General features: G+C 36.2%; 1 pseudogene; it reads left to right on the top strand.

The window, feature by feature from the left end:
* The first annotated feature begins 3921 nt into the window (after window positions 1-3921).
* Window positions 3922-6163, top strand: LOC116853532 (annotated as a pseudogene).
* Window positions 6164-10380: the final 4217 nt, after the last annotated feature.

Below are 10380 nucleotides of genomic sequence, written 5' to 3'. Positions count from 1 at the left end.
AATCAGGTAAGTGATAGGAAATTGATCTAAATAATTAACTAGAGAAAAATACTAATTATTAAGTGTTGGTCCAACTATCGATTTGTTTATTTCAACCAGCACTAGCAAGAAGCTCGTTGAGCAACTGAAAATCTAAAGATCAATTAATAATATTTACGAAAAATTTCTGAGATATTGGAAACAAAATGAAGATGTTTGGGATAATCAATTGAAGCGCAATGTCTTGTTTTGTTACAGAAAAAATTTTTGGGTCTGTTTGTTTTCGTCCATAAGATGACTGCTGCTCGCTAAGAAGAAGACAGCACTGCATCAAAGATTAAAATTAGTGATCCCTATTGTTTGCTCAAGAACTCTTATATTGGTGCCTGCGAAAGTGAGAGAATAAAGATCGGCCCCGCCAACGCTTTCGGGCAGATTCCCGCTAACGCCTTCGGACATCACGCATTCGAGCAGCTTCTCGCGATCACTTTCGGGCAGTATTCCGCCGTAGCCTACTAGCATCACCGCTTGAAGCCGTACAACTTTGCTATTAGACATTTTTCCAAAATGCATTCTCACTGAAAATATTAGGGGAATCCAACACTTTTCGATTAATGTATTTTCTTTAAACCAATTAATTGGTCTCATTATTCTGCGCACAAAAGTATTAAGGTTATAATTACTGAAAACTAAATAATATTTTACAAGATATTTTACATTTTGTGTCAAAAAATTGTTAACTTCAAACCTTTATAATTCAAGAAGTACTTAATGAAAAAAATGTTTTATTCTAGCGTTTTGGAAAGCCCTCGAGATAAGCTATAAAAATATGTAATAAAATGTAGGGGGTTCCATTTAAAAAAATAAGGTTGACCTTGAAATGACCTTGAAGGAAATGGTCAAGGTCAAAGTCAAGGTCATCATTTTACTTCCCGCTTGAAACCATACAACTTTGCTATTGGATATTTTCTCCAAAACGCATTCTAACTGAAGATATTAGGGGAGTCCGATACTTTTCAATGACCTTATATAATCCGCGGCGCCGAATTAATCGAGACCAGACCAATCCGGACCGTCTACCAAACTCGATGCTGTACAGCGGAGAGTAAGGACTACAACCGACTCGTTTCTGTCATCCGCACCTACCTAGTTTCACATCCTCACGAGCAAGGACCAAAACCAGTATATTAGCTGCGCTCTGTCGATCTTTATCGATTCTTGCTTGCATTCCGTCGACTTCACGAACAAGGACCGAAGCCAATAAGTTAGCTGTGCTCTGTCGAGCTTTCTCGACCCTTGTTCTTAGCCTCTCGACGAGCGAGACCGAGAGTGAATACGCCGATACATCGGCTACTCATTCCCGATCTCGTCACCTGCAAAGCAGGCGTACTAGCGAGTGCGTCTCCACCGCGAACGTGAAGACAGCGTGCCGTGTCACTCGATACCGCCGACACCGCGCGGCCCTCGCGACCAACCGCGCGATCCGCGCGCAAATCGCGACCGCCGAATCGCCATACGCGATCGACTGCTGAATATATGAGGCGAGCCTAGCACTCGCGCTATACGCTCCGCCTACCGTCTTATGTGTCGCGGCATACCGAAACCGCAACCCGGTAACTGGAGATCTACGTACTCGGACACGACTACTCTATACAAAGGACTAATAAACGTTTTCGTTATTTTTATTTATTACAATTCGCGTTTTGTGTCAGTTATTTCACGAACCCGGACTCCGGCGAGCGAATAATCTATCGGCACACACGCGGAGTTTGGCTGTTACATTATTATGCATCGCTTAATGATTTAGGTTGGTGCGAGGAGTTTTGAAATATATTTAAAGCGGTTCTTGGTCGCTCGTTGCATCAGTTGTTTTGCAACATAGACATTTAGTGGACCATTATTATTTTGAGAAGAATGCACAGTGCTGAAGGAAAACGTATGAACTATGTAGGAAAACGTATGAACTATGTATGAAAACGTATGTACGTACCCGTGCAAGATGATACGAGAAAAAAAAGGTAAGTCTCGATAATTACCTTCTTGTATTCTTATGAATCATTTATTTTTAACTGTGAATTGCAATCGTGTTAAATTATTTATATTTTACAGTGTATCGCAACCGCATTGTACAGCTTGTATTTTGGGGCGAAGATACGCCTTGACATCAACATTTTTTAAGTACTTGGAGATTGGGATCAGCGTAGGACCGGTATCCACTGTGCAACTAGTCCTCGGTGACAATCGTGGCAATCAAGTGGTCTTACATTCGACAATTTGGGGAGGATTGATAGCAAAACGTAAAGACATTTTACAACTTTTGCAAACAACTTTTAACTTCTTCGTCAGAACAAGTGACTCAAAATAACATAATTAATATACAGGAAATGTTAGGCTTACACTTAGCACCAATTTTTAATAATATAAATAAATTCTTATCTCATAGACCAATCAGGGATTATGTGAATGACAATGTGTTCATTCCTTATCAGTATCTAATTGTCTATCAGGGCCTATATTCAACCAAACGAAATCAATAATATTAGATGATAATTTTGTCGTTTCTCTGGTTGTATAACTGTAAATATGCAGGATACAATGCTTGGATGAATGGATTTTTGAGAATTTTCCGATTTCTTATTATTTTAAAGCTGATTTATTGAAGAAAGCTTAGATTATATTCAGAGAGTACAAATCGTTGGCCACTTAAATTTTACATATATAGTTTCATTAATGTTTGGTTTTAAATGAAGAAGCTCTGTCGGAATTCGTTGATGCTCACCATTACCGGCTGCAAAAATATTTATTTTAAAAGAAAGTTTTCTCATTTCACAGTTATGGCTTTTACTAATGAATTTGTGATCAGAGCACATGTTGATAGATTTGCAAATGTAACAAATGTCAACTAGATTTTGCTGTTTGCGGCAAATAAAACATGATTTTACATTTAAAAATAATTCCATTTCATTCTTCCTCAATTTACGTTGCAGCATACTCTTCAAAGCATTTACATTCGAGCCTCTAAAGTTAATCCATTCTTTCGGGTTCATTTTACGACTATTCCATATATCTTTTTGCTTAATTACATTTTCTATAGCCTGGCAGATGTCTTTATGTTCCACTTGGTCAAACAGTCTATGGTTCTCACTGCAGTAAAAAATCATTTTGCACTTCATGCAAGGTCTCAGCTTGTTCTGTTCTGCCGACTTACAAACATGACAAAGATTAGGATGGAAAAAGTTGTTGTAATGTAAAAGGGGAGGTCGTAGGTCATGTTCCTCCTCCGCCATATTCTCTGTTCACATCCTCTGTCATATCTTTTGACATATCTTCTGCCATATTTTCTGCGATTACTCTCAATGCAGTATGCGTGCATATGTGTTCATATATATGTTCGTATATATGTAACTGACATTTATGGACGTTTTTTCTACAAGTATAACAATTTTTGAAAATAACGTATGAAACTCGAGGTGTCATCCTTTCCGTTATGGATTCGCGATTTGGCGGTGGAATGGTGCACGATGTACGGCAAGAAACTTTTAAAACTCACATTATCCGGTAACTGCATGTACTTGCAACCAGCTACAGTGGAACATTTGTTTACTCTCGAGCATTGCATTGACCATATGTACTCATGGTTATATGAAAATACATATATTGTTAATACAAAATGTAGAAATTTTGTAAAAATTCTTCGAGAGAAGAATATTACCGAAACGGATAATGCTATATCGACAATACACAATAGCGGGGACTTTGATGGTTCACTCATCGATTGCGAGCTATTGGCGTGCGCAATGAATGATATTATGTATGAAGTATTGAACAAATAATCTATATATGTAACAGTCTCAAAATATATAAATTGTAATCCCAAGATCTGCTGCTTATTTATATTACTCCTTTTCCCATATTTCTCGATACACCACAAATTGTCTTAAAATGTTATCTGGTCTTTTGCGAAGCACAGTGTACGTGCTCATTAGTAATAAGATTATCATGTGTCACATTCTTTTTCTTCGTGTGCATTGTACTATCGAATGCATACGTTTGCAAAATGTTAGATTTTGCAGCTGCGACGAAAAAAATTTACGCCGCGAAATACGCGCGCGGGTGGCGCGGGCTACCGCAAAATCCGCCGCAAAAACCGCAGCAAAATCCGTCGCGAACCGCTGCAAAGTATGCCGCAAACCGCTGCGAAAAATCTGCCGCCAATCGATAAAATGATCTATCGAAAGAAGATTGAAAAAATTATATAAACATATCGGTATATAATATTGGTAATTACCGATCATCGGTATTATGTAAATATGCCGGTAAAAAATTATGTAAATATATATGTTAGTAAAAAATTATGTAATTAAATGTTGGTATATAATATCGGTATGTCCTCCAATTACCGACCGCTGGTAATATCGATACCCCGCTGTGACGTCATACCCCTTCCCCGCTGTGACGTCATACCCCTTCCCCGCGGTGACGTCATACCCCTCTTTGTGGTGACGTCATATCCCCCCGCATTGACGTCATAGTCCCCTCCCAGGAATAACGTCATATCCCCGCGGTACTCCCCCGCCACGCACTCCACTCAGAGGACCTGAGTTAGTACTCCTATACTATGGGTTCGTTCGAGTAGCTCGCTACCGCGCTATCAACACTAACGCTACCAATTCCGCTCACGAAGCCAAAATAGCGTTAGCGAATGCAAGCTCCGTGAACAGCAGTAGCGCAGCGTTAGTGTAGCAGAAAACGAAAAAATGAAAATGGATGATCGCAAACAAATAATATTAAGTACGATAGCGGCTATCGTGCGAGAATTGGTGGATTCTTCATCATCCGAAAGTGATGACGAAGAATTCGAAATGTTACAAAGATATAAACGAGGGAAAATAGAGTGCAAAATTATGTGGAAGTAATCTTGCCAGCACTGACAAATCAAGAATTTAAGGTATTTATTAACATTTTAAAATATTATTTTGTAAGTTTTTCTACAGAAATGGACATGCCTATTGTATTTAAAACACAGTTTGAGTAGAGAATGCAACACATAATAACTGATTAATGTATGTTTCAGGATGTATAATGAAACCTTCGAATATATTCTGTCTCTAATCGAGCCAAGATTACGAAGACGGGGAATTGGTGCACCTATGATCTCAACACATAAACAGTTTTTGTTGACATTATGGAGACTAGCTACATCAGATTCTTTCCGGTAGATTATATTAACATAACTTTGTTCAATAGCTGCAATAGAAAAAATAGCTCATATTAAGTGAAATGTGAAGTGAAATAGATTTAATAAGTTTAAATATTTTTTTAATACTTAGATCCATTTGTGAACGATTTAACGTTGGGAGAAGTACCGCGTTATATATAACAAGACGCGTAACAAATGCACTTGTAAAACTAGTTCCCATCATAATTAAGTGGCCTACGGATGAACGTATTACTCAAACGTGGTTAGGATTTCAAGCCATTAGTGGTTTACCTAACATTATTGGTGCTATTGACGGTACGCATGTTAACATCCCAGCTCCTACAGACTATTCTGAGACTTGTAAACCGGAAAGGTCATCATTCGATCCAGCTTCAGGTAATATGCTCATCAATATCAATTTCATACATTAAATAGCAAATTTTTATGATAAGGTAATGACAATGCTAATGTCATTGTAATGCTAATGTTACAATGTCAGCTCAATCATATGTATATTACGTAACTGTTACTTTGTTATATAACAAGTAACAATTACATAATATACCATATAATTGAGCTGATATTGTAACATCGATGATATTTTGTGTTTCCTAAAATGTATCTTTGTTTTTAGGCTATTTGTGATTATACATGCAAATTTATCCATCGTTATGCTGATCATGTTGGATCTGTTCATGATCAAAGAGTGTTCCGTCAGTCTGAAGTACAATTGTACTTGGGAGATGTGTTCAAGTTTCCAGACGATTGTCATTTAGTAGGAGATCTTGCGTATAAATTACATAAAAACTTATTAGTGATAATGGCCACATCGAGATAATGGCCACTTGACAGAACGTCAACGTAATTACAACTTTTGTCACGCCTCAAGTAGAATAGTTATCGAAAGAGCATTTGGATTATTGAAAGCTAGATTTAGAAGTTTTCGTACCACACTGGCCATAGATCGAGTAGACTTGGTTCCAAAGCACATTCTTGCTTGTTATGTGCTACATAACATATGTTTGATGAAGAATAATGAATTTGATTTTGAAATGAATGAAGATGTTGTGGTGATTGATGAGTACAATAATATTGCAAATCTCGGAAATATTGTTTATGAAGGTATTGCTAAAAGAAACTTAATATGTGAAAATCTTGCATTAAGACATGTATAATTTGCACTCTTAATAAAAACAAGTATTTTTTTTAATTGTTCTTTATTTTATTGCCAGAGTATAAAAATAACTTAGAATTATGACTTAAACATCATGTAACAAAGTTATTAATATATGAAAATATGCTATATGAAAATATGCTATATGAAAATGCTATATTATTATATGAAAATTAACATTTTTTTATAGTTTGCCGATTAATTTATCCAGCTTCTCCAATAATATTGATTTTTATTCCATTTTTTCTCTATGCCTTCGTTCTTTTCTTTCTTCTGCTACTTTTTTACTTTCTGTTATTGCTTCTGCAGAATGTCATTACATTTACGTTTACCTACAAATGTGTATATATTATTAAAATATATTTTTAAAATATATTATTGAAATATATTTTTAAAATATATTATTAAAATATATTATTTAAAATATATTATTAAAATATATTTTTAAAACCAATTGTTTAAAGACTTGCGCTAACGATATTAGAATTTTGTTAAACCTCTTATTTAAATTCGGAAAAGTACCGGTTGCACACGTCTCTATTGACCATAAGCTACATTGATTAGCTGACATTAAAAAATACCCAAATCACGGTCCGCTGTGATTGGTGATGGTCAATTGCAACGTGGTCAAACGAGACTTCCCTAAAAAAAATTCTAGCACCGTGGTCACAAGTTCTATTTTAATTAAACATGAACAAGAAATATATCGACTTACGAGAAAAGCTTTTCTTGTCAAAAGAAAAAATAGAATCTCCAGAACTGCTGCATGAGGTAGAACTATTTGTCTCATTAGAAGTTTCAGCCCCACTTGATGAAATTGTTGACACTGGAGCCATGTATGGCTTCCCACCAAAGAGACTGTCCATAACCTTAACATAAATTAATACAGTATGAAAATGTAACCCAATATCAAATAACCTCTGATCTACATTCGGTGAGTTAAGCCTTAAACTTTACAAAGTAACCAATCACAGTCAAATTTAAGAAGAATTATCTGTGATAGACTGTGATTGGTTACTTTTTGAGATTTAAGGCTTAAATCATGGAATGCAGACCAAGGGTTAGACTTTTCCTTCCTTTTTATATCATATACTTACTTCATAGTACGGCCAAGTTCTCCTATTATTTCCGGATTTATTATTATGGTCTTTCACGACTTTGTATGTACGTTTCATCGTATTTACTCTAGTGCAACACTGTCTGCCCGTAACAGAATATCCTTCACTATTCATTGCTTCAGCAATGCCCCACGCCTTTTTGTGAAATATCTTTCCATTAGATATATCTCTCTCATACTCTATATTTTTCTAATAACAGCAGTACAACTGGTTCAGACCATCTAAAACGTGGAATGAATATCAACAGATTGTGATATATTCAATAAAAATTATTAGGTGTACAACTTTGCTTCCGCCGTTTTTTTCTGAAATTCGAAGCTTTATTGTAAAAAACTGGTTATACATTTATGATTCAAAGTATTGTCCTTTGCTGGCCACTACTTTTTCCCATCTTTCGGGCAGGGTACGAATCCCGCGTCGAAAAAACTAGTCAACTTTTGAGGCGATCCACGAATCGATCCAATTTTTTACTTCTTTATAAGACCGGAAGTGCTGTTCAGCCAGGCCATGTGCCATTGATCGAAACAAGTGATAGTCAGAGGGAGCAACGTCAGGAGAATACGGCGGGTGGGGTAGGACTTCCCATTTCGACGTTTCTAAGTATGTCTTGACCACTTTCATAACATGGGGTCGACCATTGTCATGCTGCAAAATCACTTTATCGTGTCTCTCGTTGTATTGCGGCCGTTTGTATTTCAATGCTCGGCTCAAATGCATCAATTGCGTTCGATACTGATCGCCTGTGATTGTTTCTGTCGGTTTTAACAGCTCATAATACATTATGCCGAGCTGGTCGCACCAAATACAGAGCATGATCTTGGAGCCGTGAATATTCGGTTTGGCCGTCGACGTGGAAGCCTGGCCGGAAACTCCCAATGATTTTCTGTGCTTGGGGTTATCGTAATGAACCCATTTTTCGTTCCCAGTCACAATGCGATGCAGAAATCCCTTCCGTTTCCTTTGCCTTTCAAGCAGCTGTTCACAAGCGAACAAACGCTGTTCAACATCTCTCAGCTTCAATTCGTACGGCACCCAATTTCCTTGCTTCTGAATCATTCCCATGGCTTTGAGGCGTTTTGAAATGGCTTGTTGAGTCACTCCCAATGATCGTGCCAATTCTTCTTGATTCTGACACGAGTCTTGATCAAGTAATACCTCCAATTCTGCATCTTCGAAAATCTTCTCTCTTCCACCGCTATGCCGGTCTTCGACGTCAAAATCACCGTTTTTGAAGCGTTGAAACCACTCACGACACGTTCTTTCACTAATAGCGGTCTCACCATAAGTATTTGAGAACATTCGATGAGCCTCAGCCGCAGATTTCTTCATATTGAAGCAGAAAATTAAAACCTCCCGCAAATGACAAGAATTTGGCTCGTAAACTGACATTTTCAATCGAGAATAACTTTATGATGCAGACACTAATCGACTAATGTTTCTATGGGGTTATGTTGACAGATGCCCAAGTTTATTGTATGACGTCTATGATCTATTTATTTCAACCACCACTTACCACTAAAGCCATCTATAAGAAAACGGCGGAAACAAAGTTGTACACCTAATACAATATAAGATATTGGGAATGGTACATTCCACACAATGCAATTGTGTACAGCCAATCACAGCACTGTGTGCTTGGGAGCGTTCCGATTGACTACGGTACGATTGGACATAACCAATCAATGAGAAGAATTATCTAGTGAATTACTAGGTCGAACCAATCATTACAATCTATGTCCAATCGTACCGTGGTCAATCGAAACCCACTCGTGTGCTTAGAGACATTTTTAGAGTCCCTTGAAACAGTGACTTGTGATTAGACTAGGTTCAATTGCCCTATGTCCAAGTGATATATACCAATACATACATGAGATATTATAACTACACAAACAGTATTTTTACACGTAAAAAAAAATATATATATAGAAATATATATGGATCAAACTACTGATACTACTACTACTGATGTACTACTGATATACTACTACTACTACTACTTACTACTACTACTACTATTACTAATATACTACTATTACTAATATTACTGATGATTAACTTGATGATTGTTAAAAATAATTCTTACCAAAATGTGTCTCATTGATACTATTAGTTTGTCGTCCAATATCTAATAGAGTAGTTGCAAAAGTCAAATCTGCAGATTATTAATAATAACATTACAACAAAAGAGAAAAAGAGAATATAGATGCAAATAGAATAAGAACAGTTTTCAAAATTAAAGAAGCAGGATTATGATAAAAGTTAAAAAGTTATAGAGTCACATATATTTTACATAAAATAAATAAATAAAAACATTATTTCAAGATGAGGCACAGAGCATACTTTATCAGATAGTGAAGATAAAACAGTTAAAATAATAGGTTTAGAAACGATAGAAACTTATAATTAAACAAAATGTCATTCACTTTCCCACTCCTTATATTTATATGAATATTATGAATAATAATAAACGAGAGTAAATTCTAAAGCAGAAGCATTCCACGATCGTAATGTAGTACTCATAACTTACCACTTTGTGCTCTTAAAGCATCAGCCAGAGAGACGTTAATAGTAAATATTTCTTGTGTAATTCCATCCTGCAGATTAATTTTCACACTGTCCATCTTCGATATTAAATGAAGTTTTTGAAGCAGAGTTAAAAAAGTATAGATCGGGACTAATATTTTATAATAAATAACCTTTAATAAAAGTAAACAACGTTTAACGTTGACAGTGTGATAGTGAGCTTCCCAAACGCATAAAACGCTAACGCTACCAACTAGAGACCCTAAGGTAAGAGTCTGGACAGTCTGTTTAGTTCGACAAAACATGGCGTCGTAAAACAAAAACAGTGATGATATGACATAAATAGATGTAATCCAAAGAAAAAAAATCTTGTGAATCTTATATTA

Source organism: Odontomachus brunneus, unplaced genomic scaffold (genome assembly GCF_010583005.1).
Source record: "Odontomachus brunneus isolate Ranch 3 - 2012 unplaced genomic scaffold, Obru_v1 Obru_scaffold_349, whole genome shotgun sequence".
NCBI lineage: Eukaryota > Metazoa > Arthropoda > Insecta > Hymenoptera > Formicidae > Odontomachus > Odontomachus brunneus.
This window is presented reverse-complemented; position numbering and strand designations above follow the sequence as displayed.